A 22,272-nucleotide genomic window follows, 5' to 3' on the forward strand; every position below is an offset into this window, starting at 1 on the left:
TTCTATTCCATTCAGGTCTTTTAATTATGAATACCTGAAAGTTCTCTTTTTCATTGAAATCCCATTTTCTCCCCTGGAAGATTATATGCAGTTTTGCTGGGTAGGTAATTTTTGGTTGTGATCCCAATTCCTGTGCCCTATAGAATATCATATTCCATGCCCTCTGATCCCTTAATGTAGAAAGTGCTAGATCTTGTGCTATCCTGACCGTGGCTGAACAGTACTTGAATTATTTCTTTCTGGCTGCTTGCAATATTTTCTACTTGACCTGGGAGCTCTGGAATTTAGCTATAATATTCCTGGAATTTTTCATTTTGGGGTCTCTTTCAGGAGGTGATCAGTGGATTCTTTCAATTTCTATTTTACCTTCTGTTTCTAGAATATCGGGGCAATTTTCCCTCACAATCTCTTGGAAGATTATGTCTAAACTCTTTTTTGATCATGGTTTCCAGGTAGTCCAATAATTTTCAAATTATTTCTCCTGCATCTATTTTCCAGGTCAGCTGTTATTCCAAGAAGATATTTCACATTGCTCTCTATTTTTAAAATTCATTTGGATTTGTTTTATTGTGTCTTGATTTCCCCTAAAGTAATTTGCTTCTGTTTGCTCATTCCTAATTTTTAAGCAATGATTTTCTTCAGAGACCTTTTGTACCTCCTTTTCCATTTGGTCAATTTGGCTTTTCATGCTGTTGCTTTTTTTTTTCCATAACCCTCCTTTGTTACTCATATTTCTCTTTCCATTTTTTCCTCTACCTCTCTTACTTTATCTTCAAAATCTTTTTGAGTGCCTCTATGACCTCTGACCAATTCATATTTTTCTTGGAAGCTTTGGGTGTAGGAGCCCTAATGTTGCTATCCTCTTCTGAGGGTGGACCTCAATTTTCCTTGTCACTAAAGAAACTTTCTATGGCCCATATCTTTCTCTGTCTGCTCCTCTTGCCCTTCTTTTACTTGACTTTTGACTCCTTATTAAAGTGGGGCACTGCTTCCAGTATGTACCATCCCAAGCTTCAGGGGGTCTAAGGTGGTACAGGTTAAGGATGGGCAGGTTCTTCTCTCACCTAGCCTGTTCTCTAGTCCATAGATAACCCCAGGGCAACATGCTAATTAACCAGGTAGCAAAACTTTGAGTCCTTTGGTTGTTAGCTCCAATGAGCCTGTGCCATTCCCTTACCTGTGCCATTGCCCCTCAAGCCTACTTCCTGGTTCTCAGCAGGGGTGAAACACCTGAGTTCTATCTCACTGCCAGCAGAGACCCTGTATTTTCTCCCCAGCCAACCGATCAGCCTTCTCATCAGACTGTGAGCTTAGTTCCAGACAACACTGGTGCTGCAACTGATTCACAGACTTCAGGGGCCATGCTCTGACTCAGCCTGCCTAGGACTGGTTCTGTGTCAGCATGACCTTGAGATTAGACTCCACTCCCGCCCTAGCACAGCATCCTTCTCCTGCCGACCTTCTAAGATGTCGTTGGCTGGAATATAATCTCAACCTAGTCTTTTTTGGGCTCTGCTGCTCCAGGATTTGTTCTATGGCATTACTTGGAGATTTTTTAGAGCAATTGTGTCATGAGTTATGAGATCTTACTTGATAATTTCTTGAAAGATGGTGTCTAGTCAGTTTTTTGATCATGACTTTTGGGCAATCCAATAATTGTTAAATTATCTCTCCTGAATGTGTTTTCTAGGTCAGTTGGCTTTTCAAATAAGATATGTCATATCGTCCTCTATTTTTCACTCTTTTGTTTTTCTTTGATTGTTTCTTGTTTTCTAATGAAGTTATTAGCTTGTGTTTGTTCAGTTCTATTTTTAAGGAATTGTTTTCTTCAGTGAAATTTTATACCTGCTTTTACATTTGTCCAATTGTATTTTTTTTTTTGGTGAGGCTATTGGGGTTAAGTGACTTGCCCAGGTCACACAGCTAGTAAGTGTTAAGTGTCTGAGGCCGGATTTGAACTCAGGTCCTCCTGACACCAGGGCTGGTGCTCTATCCACTGTGTCACCTAGCTGCCCCCTAATTCTAATTTTTATGGAGTAATTTTCGTTACTGAATCTTTTTGTCTCTTTTTTACATTTGGCCAATTCCGGTTTTCCAGGAATTCTTTTCCTGATTGGCTTTATGTACCTCTTTTATGATTTGGCCTAGTCTATTTTTAAGGGGTTTTTTTTCTTCAGTTTGTGTGTATGCATGTATGTGTGTGTTTTTTACCAAGTTGTTGACTTTTTTTCATGTTTTTTTTTCTATCACTCTTGTTTCTTTTCCCAATTTTCCCTCTGCCTCTCTTGATTTTCAAAATCCTTTTTGAGCTCTTCCATGGCCTGAGGCCAATTCAAATTTTTCTTGGAGGCTTTGGATGTTGCACCTTTGACATTGTTATATTCTTCTGAGTGTATGTTTTGATCTTCCTTGTCACCATATTAACTTCCTATGGTTAGAATTTTTCTGTTGTTTGCTCATTTTCCCAGCCTATTTTTTTTTTTGTGGGGCAATGGGGGTTAAGTGACTTGCCCAGGGTCACACAGCTAGTATGTGTCAAGTGTCTAAGGCCAGATTTTAACTCAGGTACTCCTGAATCCAGGGCCGGTGCTTTATCCATTGCTCCACCTAGCTGCCCCCTCCCCAGCCTATTTTTTAACTTTTAACTTTTTGCTAAAGTGAGATTCGGCTTCCAAGGTGGATCCCCTTACTGTCTATGGACTGAGAGTTCTGGAAGTAATCATTGCTGCTGCTGATTCATTGATTTTCAAGGCCTTTTCCTGGTTTGCTGGACTTGAACTATGCTCCATTCTCATCCTGGTAAAACAGACTTGTCCTGCCAACCTTTTAAGTTGTTTTTGGCTAGAAAAATATTTTCACCATTGCCTTTTTTTTTTGGATTCTGCTTTTTATGGCATTATTTAAAGGGATTTGCAGGGATTTGAGGAAAAGCTCAGGTGAGTCCCTGCCCTTCCTCAGCCATCTTGGCTCTATCTCCCAAATCCTCTGATTCTTAATGAGGTAAATTATCATATTCCTATCCTTTTTAAAATTTGACTCAGAGCTGAAATGATTTTTTCTTGTACTAATATAGCGTAGTAAGGAGTTAAAAAACACTAATCCAGAGAGCTGGTCTCATCAGAGAAAATGAAATTAGCATGATCAGGAATAATCAATTTGAAGAGACATAGCATGTTGAAGCAAAAAGAATGCTGGACTCAGAAGACTTGGCTTCTAATACTTGATTGAATATCTGTATAGTATGAATTTGGACCAGTAGCTTAGTATTCCTGGGCCTCATGTTGAAAGACAGTGTGTGTGGACTCAATAACTAAAGTTCATTTCAGCTCTGATTCTCCAACTTTGAAAATGTTCAAAGTGCTTTACAAATACAAAGTAGTTGTTATTGTTCAAACTCATCTAATAAACAGCTGAATAATTTAAGTAAGAAAGCAAAGGAAATCATGGATGGATTTTTGAGATGGAAATACTTCAGATCTCAGAGCCACCAGGAGCTACACACAGTTGACACTGAACTTCTGACTTTCAAAATACAGATCATTACCATTCTATTCCAGGTGTATTTATCTAGTGACATTTTACAAATAACTTGTGAGGGAACATGCTTTCTGTCCTATTGTAGTCATTTTTTGCTTTTGGCTCCCATCTGAGTATAAATGTTACATGCTCCCTGATTACTCAATTACCTGACCATTCTTTCAAGTAAAAATATTGAGTGGCTCCCAATTACCTTTGGCATAAAATCCAAATTCTTCTGCTTGCCAGTCAATGCCCTCTACAATTTATCTTCAATCTACATTTCTAACTTTTGTTCACATTGCTCCCTTTCATGATATCTATATTCCAATCAAATTTGCTTATTAGCTATTCCCTCATGTTGGGTAGCACATAGTGCACAATTAGAGCTCAACAGAAACAAAAATTATACTTCCACTTTTGACTGAATGCAATCAAACTTCATCAATCAAAAGGTGCAAGCAATATAAACAACACCCTCTCTCTATGAGCAACCAACCTCACTCAGTCTTTGAGGTCTAGGTAAGTTTCTTTCATTTATAGCAATGTTCACAACAAGGTTCCCTCTATACTATATGTTTCTGAAGTGGTCATTTGGTAAGTGTCTGACAATCAATACTTCCTTTAAGTGAGAATGGAGATGCTCCAGTTTCAAATGAGGGAACCAGGAGAAACACAACCCAGGAGCAAGCTGAATACTGGAGCTTCCAGTGCCTTATATTTTTAGCTATGGAAAAGCTTAGTGTTTTTACCATATAATTTGATGGGTAGTTTATTATCTAAGCTACTGATAAAATAATTTATATTTTTTCTATTGATGGTCTCTCCTCTCAGAAAATGCCCATGAGCTCATCAGTTATTTAAAAACATACATATATCTTATTTACTATAACAAACCATACAAGTTCATTACTGAAAAAAATAACTTTCTCAAAACAATTCAATCACAAAATGAAGACTTAAAGTAAGTTTAGTCATGCTGATAAAATTTATTCTCACTACAAGTTGGCATCTTTTACCTCTGGTTAAATTTTAGAAATGATGTTCTATGTTAAAAATACATTCCCTCCTTATTTCTGCCTCAAACAATCCTTATTACCTTTCATGGTCAACTCAGGCACCATTTCCTTTGTGAGCCCTTCCTTAATGTTACTATTAGTTACCCCTGCTGAATTTACCCCTTGCATTATAGTACATATGTACATGTTGTCTCTTACACAAGAATATCAAGGTAAGAGCTTTTACTTTTGTCTGTGTATCCCTAGGGCTTGCATAGTCCTTTTTACATGGTAAGCACTTAATAAATGCTTGTTAAATTGAATAGAATTGAATTTATTCAGTGTTTTAAAGCTTACTGATTTTACCATAAAATGACTTGAAATTCTTCAGATTAGAGTGCTCACAATTCCAATTTCTATTCTTTAAATGGGCTTTGATCCATTAAGTAGTTTTCCATGAAAACAAATAATTTCCACTGATTAGAACATAGGACTGAGAGAAGGACAGGGTCATTAAAAATCATCTGACCTTTAATAGGTCAAAGCTGTTATATTATAGATGATGAAATAGAAACTCAGAAAGAGGAAGTGACTTGTACAAGATAGCGAACTTATTGGCAGGAGATACGTAATATGTAGCAGAGCAGTCATTTGAGCCTATGTCCCCTGACTCCAAATTCAGTGTGTTTTGTTTTTCTCCCATTATACTTTTATTCCTATCTCAGAAGCCCTATGGACCCTTGCTTTTGCCTCAAAACCTTTCTTTTTTCTATTGAGAATTTGTGGGTAGTAAAGAATGAAATTTTCCCATCTTCCTCCCTTCCAAAGCTCTTTGTTTCTTTTAATGTGTAATTGACATAGTCCTTCAACTTCCCTCTAATCCTTCTCCATTCCCCCAGGTCAATATATTCACTATCCTCCAGCCTGCATATTCTCAAAACAGAGTGATTGTTCATATTTTTCTCTCTATGTACAATCCCAACCTCTTTCTTTCTACCTATTGAAATGTTACCCATACTTAAGGACCCAGATGAAATTTAGTGGATATGAATTTTTACAACCCTCTTCATGAGTTAAAAATCAATTACACAGGTAGAGAGTACAGAATGAAGGAATTGTATAACAACACAATAATTCATATAGAAAATGTTTGTGTGTATAAACACACACATATACGTGGATTTTACTGAACTGCAAAAGTGTCAGTGCATTATGATATCCAAAAATGCTAATGTGATTTTTGTCTTAAAAAAAAACCATGTTATTTCCTAGGTACATGACCCTGGGAAAGTTATTTCAATTCTCAGGGTCTTAGTTTTCTCAATTAGAAATTGATCTTCAGGATAACTTCAGCTATTTCTCAAAATGTGTTGGACCAGGGCTGTTGGCCCTTTAAGAAATGAGGCAGTTTGCTTCACCAGGGACCCTTTAAAAGTTCTGGCCTTGGAGGGAAGCAAAACAGAGTCAGTCTCTATTATCTGAGCACCTTGTCTGGTGGGCTGTAGTTAACTCTTTGAAGGAACAACTTGATACTCCATGGGGATGCAGAACAAAGATTCTAAAGGCAAACAGCAACACCTGTACTGGTTGGGGTATCATAAGGATGGAGATTCAGAGCCCGGGGTTCTCTGGAAGTTTTTGGCCACTAGACTGTGAGATATTCTGTCCTAGAAGCATAGGATCGATCATACAGGAGAAGGCCTACATTAAGTACTTAGGGTGGGTAGAGAGTGCAGAGGAGATAGTACCTAACTTGTATAGTCCAGGTGGGGGTTGGAAAAGGGGTCATCCTTTCAGGGAGAGTCATTGCCTGCTGTGCATTACAAAATGTTAGAGCAGAAAGGTACCTTAGAGCATGGAATGTTAGAACATAAAAAGAATTTTTTTTTTTTAAATGTAGGATGTCACAGCTGAAAGAGACCTTAGAATATAGTATGTTAGAACATCAAAAGAAGAAATGTTATACTATAGAATGTCAGAACTAGAAACAACCTTAGAACACAGAATGTTATAATGTCAAAAGAAAACAAAACGTTAGAATATAAGGCGTCAGACCTGGAAGGGACCTTAGAGCATAGAATGATAGAACTGGAAGTGATCTTAAAAGATACCACATCAGAGCATCAAAAGAATTGTCAGGACATAGATTTCCAGAGCTTAATGAGACCTTAGAGATCATCTAGTGCAATATTCTCATTGTCATTTTAGAAACAAAGAAGCAGAGGCCCTTACCTGAAAGGGCAAGCATTCTGCTCAAGGTTGTTGTTCACTTGTTTCAGTTGTGTCCACTTCTTCTTGACCCAATTTGGGGTTTTCTTGGCAAAGATATTGGAGTGGTTTGCCATTTCCTTCTCCAGCTCATTTTCCAGATGAGGAAACTGAGGCAAACAGGGTTAAACACCTTCTGAGGGATGATTTGAACTCAAGAAGATGAATCTTCCTGACTTTAGGCCCAGCACTCCAAAAAATAACAGAATTGAGATTTGGACCCAGCTCCTCTGAATCCCAAACCACAATATTATTTTTCCTTAGCCTAGAGTAGTCCACCTTTCTCGCTACACACACACACACACACATATATAAATATATATATATATATTTGATAATTTTAGAGATGTGAGGAATAGTATCTCCTTTCACACACTACTTGGAATAAGGGATTTATCCTTGAACCACCATGCTACAACCTTCTCATTCCTAATCGTGACCTGAAATCTGAGGGACTAAGTTCTAGGAGTGAGAGCTCTAAAGAGCTGCCTCTGGTCTCTAGGGATTCTGTGGCAATATACTGTCAGATTTCTTTCTAATCAGCTGCTTCCTCTTTTACCACTGGTTTGGTATGACAGGCTGCCTCTCTCCCAAGGGAAACCAGCAGCTCAGTAGATTTTGGTTAGTCTCCTTTCTGTCCCTTGTGATTGGGAGACAAGTTTTTAATTCCAAAGCACCAATTTTCTGAACCCCACAATTTAGCACTTGATGATTCATAATCTCTCTCTGCATTTTTTCTATTTTTCCCCACTCATAAGTCTTGCCTTCCCAACATTGTAAACACCTTAAGGGCGGAGGTCATGTTATAAACTGTTTTGTGTCTCTCACTCTGCAACAGAGTTCTTATGTTCAGCAATTGAGTAAGATCTTGTTGATTCATTGATATTTGGGGCTTTTATGAAATCTCAGTAAGTAATATGTCTTGGATCCCATTATAAACTGAAGTAAAATTCAACTTAGGTACTACTGAAAAGCTATAGATAAGGGGAATGGGGAAAAACGATTATATGTACATATGTGGACAGCAAGACAATCATTATGTTATAGCTGTTGGACTCAATTGCAGAAAGGAAAACTCATATATATATACTCTTTTTGCAGGGCAATGAGGGTTAGATGACTTGCCCAGGGTCACACAGCTAGTAAGTGTCAAGCGTCTGAGGCCAGATTTGAACTCAGGTCCTCCTGAATCCAGGGTCAATGCTTTATCCACTGTGCCACTTCACTTGTATATATTCTTATGCAGTATATATTACATTAAGCAATAATGTTTATTAATGCTCTTTAAATTGGGCAAGACAGGTGTCCTTATCCCCATTTCATAGGTTAGAGAATACAATGTTTGTATGGCAAGATTTTGCTAGAAGTTACCAGTTTTCTGATATTTTCTAATTGTGGCATTTAAGAGCTTTCAGGTAACCTAGTGCCATACAGGATGTAACTACAATGAGATTATTTCTACCAGTCACACAAGAAATATGTCTCATTACTTAAAATTATAAACTATATTAGGCTCCTTAGGAGCAGAGACAATATGAAGTAGTTTTGCTTTTATATTGCCCATTTTGACTAGCATACACTTACACATAGTAAACATGCAATCAATACTGATTGACAGATTGATTATGCATCTGGAATCCCTGAAATCTCCAACAGGGAGAACTGTTTTCATAGGTATGATTTTTTTTCATACATATCCCATACTGTTGAGCTCTAGTTTAGTTTTTCCCATCGATCCTTGGGGAAGATCCTAAAAACTAAAATGACTGTCCTAAGACAAATCTATGGTTTTTTTGTTTGTTTGTTTTGTGGGGCAATGAGGATGTCAAATATCTGAGGCCAGATTTGAACTCATGTCCTTCTGAATCTAGGGCCAGTGCTTTATCTACTGTGCCACCTAGCTGCCCCCACAAATATATGTTTAAACTGAGATTTGGGCCGAAACCTCCATTGAATCCAAGTTTAACAATGTTTCATCTTACCACAGTACCGGATTTGTGTATGGTCTTTTATCTCTAAAGAAAAACAGTAAACTTTTTCTTCTTTTTTTTTAAACAATAAGCTTCTTTAAAAAAGGATCCATATCTATTTTTTTTTTGGGTCTCCCACAGCTCTTCCTAGAGTTAACCTATCTGCCTCAACCTCTCTGCTGATCTCCAATCTCACATTTCCAGCTGCCTTTCAGACATCTCAAACTGGATGCCTAGCAGATATTTTAAACTCACAATGTCCAAAAGTGAACTTATTATTTTTTTCCCTAAACCCTCTCTATCTTTTGCCTTCCTTGTTATCATAAAGCTTAAAACCATCATCTAAGACCCTCAACCTCAAACCCTAGGAACCACCATCATAATGGTTGTCCAGTGCAAAATTCAAATGAAGGAAGCTTTTCCTGTAAATGGTGAGATCATTCAGATGTTTAGATGCTTCTTTTTGTGGATTATAGTATGCTGATTACACCAAGAATTAGAGCTTTGTTGTTGTTGTTCAGTTGTTTCAATTATGCCTGACCCTTTGTAACCCCATTTGGTGTTTGTTTTTTGGCAAAGATGCTGGAGTGATTTGCTATTTCTTTTTCCAGCTCTGGACTCCTCACTATCTCTCACCACTCATATCCACTTGTTTTGAAAGACCCATCAATTTCACCCTTGCAAAATCTCTCAGATACTCCCCATTCTCTTGTCTGACACAACCATCACTTGTGTGTAGGCCCTGATCACTTCACACCAGGATGGTTACAATAGCCTTCTGGTGGGGAAAGGGGTCAGCATGCCTCAAGTGTATTCTCACTCCAATCCATCCTCCATTCAAACAGTAAAGTGATTTTCTGAAAACAGAGGTCCAATCATGGCATCTGTGTACTCAATAAACTCTAGTGGTTCCTTATCATCTCCAGGATCCAAAACAAAAGCTTTTGTGCAGTATTCAGAGCTCTTCATAATTTATCTCTCTCCTAGATTACTCCCTGTCTTGTACTCTCATTCAGTAATGCTGACTTCCTTGCTGTTCCATGAATAACATACTCTATCTCTCTGCTCTGGATATTTTCTTTGGCTGTCTTCCATCACTGGAAGTCTTTTCCTCCTCAATTCTACCTATTGGCTTTCCTGGCTTCCTTTATTTATTTTTTAAATTTCTTTCAGGGCAATGAGGGTTAAGTGACTTTCCCAGGGTCACACAGCTAGTTTTAAGTGTCTGAGGTGGGATTTGAACTCAGGTCTTCCTGAATCCAGGGCTGGTACTTTATCCACTGCACCACCTAACTGGCCCCCACCTCTGCTCTGGCTTCCTTTAGGTCCCAACTAAAACCCCACCTTCTACCAAAAGACCTTCCCAACCCCTCTTAATTCTAGTGCCTTCTTTATTAATTCTTTCCTACTTATCAACTGTGTAATTTAAAATTCTAAATGTGGGTTCTAATCTGTCCTCCCAGTTTTTGAGGGAAACTGACTAAAATCACTGATAAATGAGTTTAGGTTTTTTTAAGGGTTTATCGAAAGATAGTAAAAGAAAAAGAAAGATTGGGAACATATTTCCTATAAGCTGGCAATCCTAGCCTCCCACTTCTCAAGTTTTCTGCTACCATGCCGATGTCTCTCACCAAAAGAGGAAGAAGACTCTCCCCAGTGTCTGCTTCCTGCTTCATGTTCCCCTCCCAGAAATGGGAGGTTCTTCAAGCTGATTGGCTAGTGTTATTCAAATTCCTTGGTTCAGGGCAGATAGGTGGCACGGCGGATAGAGCACTGGCCCTGGAATCAGGAGGACCTGAATTTAAATTCGGCATCAGACAATTGACATTTACTAGCTGTGTGACCCTGGGCAAGTCACTTAACCCCAATTGCCTCACCAAAAAAAACCCAAAACAAGACAAAACAAAACAAAAAACCCAAATTCATTGTTTCACTGGCCCAGAAGGTGGTCTCTATGTAAAGTTCAAAGTTTTTAGCTTCTTAAGTACCATGCCTTCTTAAGTACCAGCCAGATGTGCTTATAATCTAGTAATCTCCAGGTGGGCCCCTGAGTATCTGCTAAATCTCATCTATCACATTCCATTATCTTGACACACCTGTATTTGCTTGTTTGTATATATTTGTTTATTTATGTCTCCCCCCATTAGATTGTGAGTTTCTTGAAGGCAGGGACTTTATTTTGTCCCTTTTCATATCCCCAGACCTTAGCACAATACCTGACAGATAGTAGGCACTTAATAGAGGTTTATCGATTGAGTCATGATATTAACCATATTCAACAAATATGTCTATGGCTTGCTTACTAAAATTTAGATTACCTTTTTTTTAATGACCTTCCCCTTAGCTACAGCACCTGATTTTCCTTAGGTTGAATGGCTGCCCTAATGAATAGATGATCCTCTTTATTATTGATACAAAGCATTTCTTTATATATCTGTTATCTGAATCATTTTCCTGAAATTATGGTGTACTTATTTACCAATAAGTCAATGTAGTACCAGAAAAAGTAAATTACTATCAATACTGATGCTTTTGCTATAAATTAAGTCAGATTATAAAGAATGTACAACTAAATAGAGTAATGATTCATAGTTTTTGGTTTTTTCTTTCTTGAAAGTGTAAATAAAGGAATGAACAGCCTTGTTTTTCTCATCTGTTGAAAGGATAGAAGAAACATACTTTTATGGGATATTTGTTGTTGTTCAGTTGTTTCAGTCATGCCTGACTCTTCATGACCCTGTTTGGGGTTTTCTTGCCAAAGATACTGGTGGGTTTGCCATTTCCTTCTCTATCTCATTTTAAATATCTGAAGCCAAATTTGAACTCAGGAAAGTGAGTCTACCTGACTCCAGACCCAGCACTCTATCCATTGCATCACCTAACTACCCTCATGGAATATTTAATCATCTTTTGTTTCAGTGTTTATGAGTAGTGTAAGCAAACGGATTACCATAAATACATTTTTCTGTAATGCCTCTTTCAGAGTTTGAGGGTTTAGGGAAATTTTATGAAGAATTCATTGAGATTCTTAGAATTAAGTAGACCTATACTTCAAAAATTGGTGACATCACTGCAAAAGTAAACATATATGCCTACAATGAAAAACTATATTAGAAAATGTTACTCAGAGTCAAGAGACAAAAGTAGATAAGGGCTTGTATACTACATAAAAAACATTGATAGGGATAGGGACTTAACTTCGCCGGTATAGAAAATTCCTAGGTGAAGAAACTTTCTAGTCTACCAGTGAATGTTGGCACAAACATATTGAAAGAGGAAGGTTGGATGGAAAGTTTCAAGCAACATTGGGAGAAGCTAGACCTAGCTCTGACTAACATCACAAAGGGAAATTAACTACCTCTTAATAGACCTTCACACTGATAAGGCATAATAGTACGTTAAAGATTCTCTTCCAGCAGAGAGCCTTAAATGCATATATAAAGTTCACAAAAGATTACTTGAAGGGCAGCTAGGTGGCACCATGGATAAAGTACTGGCTCTGGATTCAGTAGGCCCTGAGTTCAAATCCAACCTTAGACACTTGACACTTAATAGCTGTGTGACCTTGGGAAAGTCACTTAACCCTCATTGCCCCCACACAAAAAGAAAGAAACAAACAAAGGGTTAGTTGAGAAATTCAACAATGAATTTAGTAAACAATTATCAGATTTTAATATCAAATGGAACATAAAATGGTTAATACACACCAAAAGTATTGCCACCATCATGATGGCTGTCCAGTGAAAAATTCAAATGAAGAAAGCTTTTCCTATAAATGGTAAGGTCTTTCAAATGGTAAGGTGTTTCTGGATTAAAGTATGATGATTGCACCAAGAACTAGAGCTTTGTTATTGTTGTTCAGTTTCAATCATGTCTGACTCTTTGGGACTCCATTTAATTTTTTGTTTGTTTTTTGGCAAAGATACTAGAGTGGATAGCCATTTCTGTTTTGAGCTCATTTTATATATAAGGAAACTGAAGCAAACAGGATTAAGTGATTTGCCCAGGGTCACATAATTAGTAAGTGTCTGAGCGTAGATTTGAACTAAGGATTTCCTGACTGCAGGCCTATTGCTCTATCAACTGCACTGCCTTACTGTTCAAACTAGACCTTTGTAGATGTCTTCAATAAAGAATATGTCAATAGAGTTCAACCCAACAATCTAAATAGGAAAATAAAAATAAGTGGATAAAGTATGCTTGTTTCCTAAAACATGATATTCAAATTAATGGTTAGCCCATAGAACTGGTCTATAAGGAGATGTATTTTTAATAGACACTGTAGACAGTCCATGAACTAGACTGAGAATAAGAGAAAGAGAGTAATATGAATTGCATTTATGATTCTGAAAACTGTTTGAATTCTAAGATTCTTTCAGCAAAAAAAGAAAGGAAAAATAGCATCACTATTTTTTCTTGTGCTAAATGACTGCAAATTATGGATTACTCGAATATCTAGGTCAGCCAAAGAATGGTAGAAAGATGGGAGGTGGATGTAAATAAACTACAACATATTAACAAGGATAAGTTTTTTGCAAAAAAAAAATAAGCACAAATATATCATTAAAGAACAGAATAACTCAAAAATACGGGCCAGTCATATAACAAGAATGAAAGATAATAGATGGATAATGAGCATGTTGCATTGGTACCCATGTAATTACAAGAGTCCCAGAGAAACACCCTAAAATACAGGATGGACCCCCTTCATAATTTAATACAAAGATATGGAATAATATAAGAAGGCAGAGATTGGTTTTGATTTTCAATATTGAAAGCCGTGCATGTGTTGGTGAGATCAACAATTCATTAGAAAATTGAATTATAAGATACTAGATTGTAATAATCTTTCCAGGATTCATGTTAGGAAAATTCTTGAAGAAACACAAGTCTAGTTTTGATATACCCTTCCTTCCATTACTATTTAGCATTCTTTCATCCTGCCTCTCACCTTCCCAGTTCACTCATGGTGAATGTACTTCTAACCCCAGTTCTCTAATTTACTACCTATGTGACCTTAGACAGAATTAAAATAAGAAGCATTTAGGGATGGCATGGCCTAGGGAACAGAGCCTTGGACTTGCCAAGAACACAAAGGTAAAAATGAAACAGCCCCTGTTCTGGGAGGAGCTAAATCAGATTAAATACTCTAGGAATATTTGAACAGAGTGCAGAAAAAGTTAAGAGGGAAAAAATATGAAAGCTGAATTGAACTTTGATGAAAGATAAGGAATCCTAAAGCAGGAAATAGCAGAATGTACAAGTATTTTCACTTCTCTGGATCTTTAGGATCTTATCCATAACTTTCAGCACATAAAAAACATGATTTTTAAAGTACTTTCTGGCTCTAAATCCCCTTTCCCTAAGATTGTAATTTCCATGAAGGTAGGGATATTATATTATCTAAATTTTAAATCTTCTCTGAATAAACTTTGTATCTCCATGGTGCTCAGCATTACAATTAGATGTATAATAAATATATGAAACAAATGAAAGATATAATATTAACCCCCCACACACACACACAAATTAAGTGTGTAAGTAAAATACAACAGATATAAGCTTTAGGTATGAATAGGTTTCCTACCCTCATAATTCTTTAATCTAGTGCAACATAACTCAGTGGCAAAGATAAAAAGAAAACATAGAATTGCATGATAGTTTATGAGACCCAAGGGGGAAAGTAAGTATCAAACAGGCAAATCAGGGAATGTCTCACTTTGGAAAGTATATTTGAGGTAGACTTGAAAAGTTATGGGTGGTCAGACTACCAAAAACTTATTTTATAGAGCTAAAAAAATTATAACAAAAATTCATCTGGAAAAGTAAAGGGTCAAGAATATCAAGGGAACTAATGAAAAAAATGCACAGGAGGGTAGGTTAGCTGTACCAAATCTGAAGCTTTACTATAAAGTGGCAGTCATCAAAACTGTTTGGAACTGGGCAAGAAATAGAGTGGGGGCTCAATGGAATAAATTAGGCACAGGAGACACAGTAGTAAATGACTTTAGTAGTGTACTGTTTGATAAAACCAAAGACTCCAGCTTCTGGAATATGGACTCATTATTTGACAAAAACTGCTGGGAAAACTGGAAGACAGTATGGCAGAAACTAGGCATAGACCAACATCTTACACCTTCTACTAAAATAAGGTCAAAATGGGTACGTGATTTAGACATAAGAGGTGATACCATAGGTAAATTAGGAAAAGAAGGAATAGTCTACCTTTCAGATCTTTGGAAAAGAGAACAGTTTATGACCAAATGAGATAGAGAATATTGTGAAATGCAAAATGGATGATTTTTATTACATTAAATTAAAAAGGTTTTGTACAAACAGAAGCAATGCATCCAAAATTAGAAGGGAGGCAGAAAGCTGGGAAACCATTTTTGTAGCCAGTACTTCTGATAAAGTACTCATTTCTAAAATATATCAAGAACTAAATCAAATGTATACGAATCCAAGTCATTCCCCAATTGAGATATGGTCAAATGATATGAACAGGCAGTTTTCAGATGAAGAAATCAAAGCTCTCTTATTGCCACATTAAAAAATGCTCTAAATCACTACTGATTAGAGAAATGCAAATTAAAACAACTCTGAGGTACCACCTCACAACTATCAGATTCGCTAATATGACAAAAAAGGAAAATAATAAATGTTGGAGAAGCTGCAGAAAAATTGGAACACTAATGCATGGCTGGTGGAGCTGTCAAGTGATCCAACCATTCTGGAGAGCAATTTGGAACTTTTGCCCAAAGGGCTATAAAGCTGTGCATACCGTTTGACCCAGCAAGACCACTATTAGATCTTTTTCCCAAAGAGATAATAAAAAAGGGAAAAGGACCCACATATACAAAAATATTTATAGCTGCTCTTTTTGTGGTGGCAAGGAAGTAGAAATTAAGGGGATGCCCATCAATTGGGGAATGGCTGAAAAAATCATGGTATATTAATGTAATGGAATACTATTGTGCTCTAAGAAACAATGAGCAGGTGAATTTCAGAGAAACCTGGAAGGACTTACATGAACTGATGCTGAGTGAGATGAGCAGAACCAGGAGAACATTATACACAGTATCAACAACATTGTGTTTTGATCAACTGTGATAGACTTGACTCTTCTTAGCAATGCAATGGTCCAAGATAGTTCGAAAGGATTCATGATGGAAAATGCTCTCCAAATCCAGAAAAAGAGAACTATGGAATCTAGATGCAGATTGAACCATACTATATCTATTTTTTTATATCTTTTTTGAGGTTTTCCTTTTTGCTCTGCTTCTTTCACAGCATGACTAATACAGAAATATATTTAATGTGATTGTGCATATATAACCCATATCAGATTGCTTGCAGTCTCGGGGAGGGGGGAGGAAGGAGAGGGAGGGAGAAAAATTTGAAACTAGAAATCTTATAAAACAAATGCTGAAAATTCTCTACATGTAACTGGAAAATTAAAAAAAAAACTTTTACAAATCTGAAAAAAAAAAGTTATGGGTGGGAATTTAATATGACCTTTTCATGGGTATGATTCACAGAATCTGAGATATGGAAGGGACCTTAGAGGTCATCCAGTCCAATTTATATCTAGACAGGAAATCTCTGTGCCACACCCCCAACAAATTGTCATCCAATCACTGCTTCATAACTTTAGAGTACGAGGGCCCACCATAAATTGACTTAGCCCATCTGACTATGGACAGCTTTCACTGTTAGCAAGTTTTTTCCTTAAACCAAGCCAAAAACCTGCCTCTCTGTAAATTCTCCCCATTGATCCCAGTTTTGATTTTTTTTGACGGGAATGGGGGTTAAGTGATTTGCCCAAGGTCACACAGCTAGTAAATGTCAAGTGTCTGAGGCCGGATATGAACTCAGGTCCTCCTAAATCCAGGGCGGGTGCATTATCCACTGCACCACCTAGCTGCCCCTAGTTTTGACTTCTAAAGCTAAATAGGACAACTTTAATTTTTCAGTATCTTTCAGATACTCAAAAACTATTATTTTGTCTGCCCATAAACCTCTTTTTTCACAAGCTTAACATTCTCAATTCCTTCAACTGATCTTCCCATACCAAGTTCTTCAGTCTTGTCATAATCCTTTTCATTCTTTTTTGGTTGTTCATCCATGTGCTTCCTAAAATGTGGTGCCCCAAACTGAACACAATATTTAAGATCTGTCTGAATGGGGCAGAATACAGCACATTGGAATAGCCATCCCTTATCTCATTTGGGACACCATGATAGTCCTTAATGTCACCTAAGTTGAAATTAGCTGGTTTTCTTTGCCTCCTTTAAAAAAAGGATTTTGACTCCTGGTGAGGTACATAACTCAAATCCACACTTCTTTTTTCTTAAACTGTTGTCTGTCCAATTCCTCCCCCATCTTGTATTTATCAAGTTATTTTTACTATTTACATCACTTTACTGATGTCCATATTAACATTCTTATTAAATGTGGCCCTTCATTCTAAACTGCTGATATTTTATTGGACCCTGACTGCTATATATACCATCTACAAATAAGAAAATCATTTTATCATTGCCTTCATCCAACTGAGTGATAAAAGTATGAAACAGCACTGGGTCATGGATAGATCTTTGGAACACTTCACTAACGACCTCCTTTCCAAGTTAAGATTTAGTCTTTAATTACTCTTCTTTATATCTGGTCATTCAACCCATTCTTAATACACCTAAATGTATTATCATTTGTCCCATATAATTCTCTCTAGTCCCTGAGAATAATATGAATGTATTATGTGATTTACTGCTATGTAGGAAAAAAACACTATGTAACATTCATCTGCCTGAACTAAGTAGTTTATCTCCCTTCTTGAAAAGGAAGGAAGGAAGGAACAAAGGAAGGAAGCAAGGAAGGAAGAGAGAAAGAAAATCAGGTTAATCTAAAACGACCAGTTCTTGAGAAAGTCATCCCGGGTATTAGTAATTATTCTTTCCATTTCTCAATACTTGAAATTTCTAGAATTGTCAGTAATTTAATCCAGACTCAGTGATATGGAGTTTTGCACATACTATTTTCCTTATTCTTTTGAAAATGTTGACATTTGCCCCTTCCTGTCCTCTCTCCTTCTCCAAGAAATTTTTAAGATTACTGTTGGCATCTTGGCAATCACACATACTAGTTATTTCAATATCCAAGGAGTAATTTGGCCTTGGAAACCTGAACCCACTCAGCCCATCTCAGTACTCTGTTATTATGTTCTCATTTATTTTGAGTTTCAATTCTCTTCTGATATGTTTCTTCCGTCCTCTGAAATCATAAAATTATTTCTTGTTGCAGAAGGTACATGGGTAGTATATGTCATTTCATTGTTAAGGAGAATTCCTGGATGAGCAAACACCCTCTACCAATACATATTGGTACCTCTGCAATATAAAGTCTCAGAGAGTGTCCTAAAGGACACTGAGGTGTTAGGTGACTTGCCCAGAGTCATACAGCCAGAAAGTGTCAGAGGTAAGACTCAAACTCAAGTTTTCCTAGCTTTAAGTTCAGCTCTATATATACTATGCAAAACTGTCTTTGTGTGTGTGTGTGTGTGTGTGTGTGTGTGTGTGTGTGTGTGTGTGTGTGGCAGTTGGGGTTAAGTGACTTGCCCAGGGTCACACAGCTAGTAAGTGTCAATTATCTGAGGCTGGATTTGAACTCAGGTCCTTCTGAATCCAGGGCTGGTGCTCTATTCACTACACCATCTAGCTGCCCCAACACTGTCTTTTGGATTAGAGAATAGAAGCAAAATAAGACCTCAGTAATTGAACCTTCTCTCTGATGTCTCCTATCATTGTTCCATGATACATAAAGCTAACAGAGTAGGAACAAGAGTCTTGACTTTGGATCTTTAATCCTCTGGGTACTATGGTATAGCAAAGACTGATCATTTAATAACTATAGTGATGAGGGGGGCAGCTAGATGGCGCAGTGGTTAAAGCGCCGGCCCTGGATTCAGGAGGACCTGAGTTCAAATCCGGCCTCAGACACTTGACACTTACTAGCTGTGTGACCCTGGGCAAGTCACTTAACCCCCATTGCCTACAAAAAAAATTAAAAAAAAATAACTATAGTGATGAAAGATTACATTTATACAGACTTTAAAATTTTCCAAGGACTTCATTTCTATTTAATCCTAACACCCATTCAGTGAAGTAGTTATTATTATTCTTCCCATTTTCAGATGAGGAAATTCAAAGAGAGATTTAGTGACTTGCTCAAGGTCACCCAGCCTGTTAGACTCTGAAGCATAATTTAAACCTAGGTTTCCTGACTTCAAATCCAGTTCTCTATCCAGTGTACTACAAGATCTTGTTATGATCAGGTTGTATATGTAATATAATGTGGCAATTAAAATTATATGGGATCCCCCTACTACTGTCCAAAGTTTTAGGGAAAAATAGCTGTGTGAGCCCCCTCCAAGTTCCAGGGCTAAGAGCGCGCGTGACCGTGTAAGCTTCCTGCTAGCTGGACGAGAGCCCACCCTTACACATTGCTCAAACCTAACTGGCTAGCATCATTCAAATCTATTGGTTTACTGAATTTGAGGATGGTTTGGTGCAGTGCATGCTGATGTTAGAGCCCTCTTAGGGGAAAAGGCTTTCAGGTAGGTGTGGTTTTAATCCCTATTCACATTCCAAGGTCCAACCACATTGCCTTTGAAATTCTCCTGACTCTGGGCTGGCCTTAAGAAAGGTCTGGCCAGGCTCTCTGGGTTGCATAGAACCCCATTATTTTCTCACAATAGCCTTGTGACTAGATCTCCATTAAACCAAATAATGTATTTTCATTTCATTAGTACCTTTTCCCCCTTACCATGGATCCTTAATGCTATAACTCTACTATTACTATATGTTACAACAATTAGCATCCTAAAAATTGTTTGTGCAAAAGTTTTTAAATTTATATAATCAAAATGATCTATTTTTAAAAACATTATCTAATGCTCTCTATATCTTCTTTGGTCCTACATTCTTCCCCTGTCAATACATCTGACAGATAAACTATTCCATGCTCACTTAATTTGCTTATGGTGTCACCCTTTAGATGTAAATCGTGTATTCATTTTGACATTATTTTTGTATACAGTGTGCGATGTTGGTCTATACCTAGTTTCTGCCATATAGTTTTCCACTTTTCCCAGCAGTTTTTGTCAAATAATGAGTTTTTGTTCCAAAAGTTTGTATCTTTGGGTTTATCATATACTAGATTACTCTAGTTATTTACTATAGTGTAATTCATACCTATTCTATTCCACTGATCCATTACTCTATTTCTTAGCCAGTATCAGGTTGTTTTGTTAATTATCATTCTATAATTTAGTTTGAGATTTCGGGACCACCTTCTTTTGAATATTTATTCTTTCATTGACTACCTTGATATCTTTGAGATTTTGTTTTTCCAAACGAATTAAAAAAAACCAACAAAACTTTTGGCACTTTTTTCAAAGCCATATATAAAGGCACAGCTTGATGCAACTTTAGGATAATTTGGTCCTATTCCCTCCCCGTCATTTTACAAGTAAAGAAACTGAGGCTCAGATATCCTCAGTGACATACTAAAGGAAACACTACAAGTTAGTCCCAAAACATGGACTCAAAACAAACTTTCTGGTTCCTAGTCTAAGACTTTTCCTACTAGATTATGTTGCTTTCCCCACTTATAATTTTTCCAAAACCACTTTCAATGATATCTAAATTTATGATTAATATGCAGGTGAAAAATATTAGGATTAACTTTAGCTTTAACCAGTCATCCATGGATATCCACCTCAATAATAACAAACCCAAACCAACTGTTCAAATTGCCATAAGCAAACCTTTCAGATATGAGTGAGATTTTCTTGCAGAGGAAAGGAAGTAGAACTTATCCGACATGGAATATAGAATTTTCAGGGCATTTCATGTCATGCACTCATTCCAATGCCCTCTATGCATAACTCTGTTTCAGTGAATGCTTAGTTCTGCTGCAGCTGGCAATTTCTCTTCAATCTCCCTCTCAATCCCACTACACATGAAAACTGAAAGTTGCTCTTTTTGTTGTTTAGTTGTGTGAAACTCCTTGTTAGCTCGTTTAAGGTTTTTTGGGTTTTGGTTTGGGGTTTTTGTTTCATTTTTGTTGTTTTTATTGTTGTTTTTTGTTTGTTTTTGTTTTTTTGCAAAGATACTGGAGTGGTTTCTCATTTCCTTCTCCAGCTCATTTGGAGAGTTTATAGAGATGAGATTAACTCCCATGATATATCCCCCCTCCCATTCCTCCTGTTGCTGTTACAGGGACCAAAGGACCATTGCACCCAAACCAAAATAACAAAGCCTTCAAGGTAGAGACAGAGCATGTCTGCCCCATTAAAAGTGGCTATTTCCCCAAAACTTCACTCCAAGCCTGCTCAATAGTAAATGGTTTAATATGAATTCAGGAATGTGTGTCTAGGTGAGAGAATGTAATAATTGGCTATTACACTCCCTCTTATACACACTGTTTTTGTTTGTTGCTCAGCTATTTCTATAGTGTCCAACTCTTCGTGAGCTCATTTGGGGTTTTCTTTTCAAAGATACTAGAGCGGTTTGCCATTTCCTTCTCCAACTCATTTTACAGATGAGGAATTGAGGCAAACAGGATTATGTGACTTGCCCAGGATCACATAGCTAGTAAGTACCTGAGGCTAGATTTGAACTCAGGCCTTTCTGACTCCAGGCCCAGTGTTTTATCTATTGATCGACTGAACTATCTAATTTTTTTCTAGGCTGCTACAGTATTTTCATGTGAAGAAGGGATACTACAGAAAGAAAACCCATATATATTCAGAGTATTTTCTATTGCGTTGGGGACAAGTAGATCTCAGTCTTCAAACAAATTATGGAGACTTTGTGACATGAATGCCATTTGCTTAGAACATAAAATTATCTTCTAATTATCAATTTCAATATTCTACCATCATTCATTAATCTTTTCTCCCAGATATTTAGTGTAATAGTTACCCAGCTAGTTTGTACCCCTTTTATCAATTTCTATTCTATTTTTATCATTGTTAATTCCACACATCTTTCTCCATGGAATTTCTCCTTTGTGCATCATGGTAACTTAAATGGTATCCTAGGTTTGTGTAACCCTTTAGTTTCAAGCTTTGTCATACCCAAACAAACTGGGACGATTTGGAAAATGGCCTGGAGATGGAGTTTCATCCATGGATAGACCTAATTAAGTACAAAAGATGATGAACAGAAGTTGAAAGGTTTAGCTTGACCAACTCATGAAACTATTTACACTTGTCATTGATATGGGTTGGTGAAGGAAATACCCCCCACCAATGAAAGTATACATATCAAAAATATTAAAGAATATTTATATGTTTGTCTCCTCTAGGCTAAGAGCTACTTGAGTGTAAAGGTGAGTTCTTATTTATCTTTGCTTCCACCCCTAATGTCATATCTCATGATGCGTGGAAGGCGTTTAATATAATTCACTTATTGATTGATTGATTGATTGAATAGAATGAGCTCATGCTTTAAAGCCAA

This window comes from Dromiciops gliroides, chromosome 2 (assembly GCF_019393635.1).
Source record: "Dromiciops gliroides isolate mDroGli1 chromosome 2, mDroGli1.pri, whole genome shotgun sequence".
Taxonomy (NCBI): Eukaryota; Metazoa; Chordata; class Mammalia; order Microbiotheria; family Microbiotheriidae; genus Dromiciops; species Dromiciops gliroides.